This window comes from Castor canadensis, chromosome 15 (genome assembly GCF_047511655.1).
Source record: "Castor canadensis chromosome 15, mCasCan1.hap1v2, whole genome shotgun sequence".
In the NCBI taxonomy this organism is placed as follows: Eukaryota; Metazoa; Chordata; class Mammalia; order Rodentia; family Castoridae; genus Castor; species Castor canadensis.
The window spans coordinates 101,185,265-101,186,823 of record NC_133400.1 but is presented as its reverse complement, the minus strand read 5'-3'; positions in this window follow the sequence as shown (position 1 = coordinate 101,186,823).

Genomic DNA, 1,559 nt, shown 5'->3' with positions numbered 1-1,559 from the left:
GAGCCGGGCCTGCAGCCCTACAGCTTAAATCTTTTCCAGTTTCTTTGCTGACATAAATCAGCTCTCGTTTCTTAGTTCCCTGAGTCTTTCAGCCCATTTTTGCTCTGAGAGTCTGCATTTCAAATTTATTTTTTTCGGGGTGGGGGAGGCGGGGAGGTGGCATTGGGATTTGAAACCTGGGCTTTACACTTGCTAGGCAGGTGCTCTGCGCAGGGCCTTGAACTCTTGGCTCAAGTGATCCTTCTGCCTTGAGCCTGAGGTTTTTAATTTTCTAATTTTAAGTGTTAACTTTTGTTTCTGAAAAGACCTGTTTAATTCAGGCTGGATATTACAGTTTTCTCTGCCTTATGGTTGAGACTTGTCATCAGCTGTGACAGTCTCACTTTTTCTTACAGTAGGATATGGATATTGGCTTCCTTTATTCCCTCATCTCACAAAAGTGGCTGGCTCCCTCCCTCCCCCTGTAGGCAGGGCTGGGGGCTTCTGCGGCCACTGAGCCCAAGTCCAGTGCCACATGTGTTGGAGTCCTTGAGCTGGCGCTGCTTTGTAAGTGAGGTGGAGGAGGCTGGAGTCTCGCCTGATTCTGAATTCTCTTTCTCTGGGATCCTTGCTTCCTCTTTGACTTTCTTGTCAAGCCTCTGGGAGACATCAACCAACCCCCTTCCAGAAACAGCTCCTTCTCCAAAATCTTCTTCAATCTCATGAGCCCTCACACTTCCTCCTTCCTGACACCGGTGGCCGGGGCACTCATGAGACACTCGTGTCGTGTCGGTGACAGCCATGTTGGTGTTTCCATCACTCCCAGTGTGCGTCCCCATGTGTTTCTCACCCACTGCCCTGCTAGGTGCTGGATGTGTTCCACTGTCCTCAGGGGGTGTGCACGCTTGGGTTGGAACCCAGGGCGTCTCTGCCACTGAGCTGCACCCCAATCTGGGTGTCAGCCATGGCTCTCTGCGTCACTGTCACACTGCAGGCAGGGAGATGGTGACAGACATTCAGACTGCGACCGAGATTCCTGGGGAAACTTGGATTCTAGGTGCCTCACCCCTAAATATGAACATGTAAGCAGGATCGTCAGAAAACTAATGTGACGATTGAAACGAAAGGACTCCTAACCTTAAAAAGCAAGGTTTTTAAAAAGGCTAAACTATCCATTAGAAACAACTGGTCTTTACATATATTTCTTCAGTTTAAGAGAACAAAAAAGAGTCCTTAGAAATGAAAACCCTTTAGCGCACATCAAACAGTTGCTGAGGAACTGGAAGACAGAAGTCCACGGAGTGAAGGCAAAGACTGCAGGGCAGGGTCACCTCACAGGCGCCCCAAGTCTGGGCCACAGAACAGGGCATGGGGAGAAGGAGCAAAATGGCTCAAGCAAAACGCCGTCAAGTGGTCGGCACACCTCACCGTGGCTTAGACCAGGCCCGCTAGCGAACCCTGCGGAACCGCAGACGACGTTCTGTGGACTTCCACAGAGAAGAGCAGGAACCATCCAGACGGCCAGGGGCTCAGGGTCCCCAGCATCCACGCGCTGGAGCAGCTGGAGAGGGCAGGCCTGA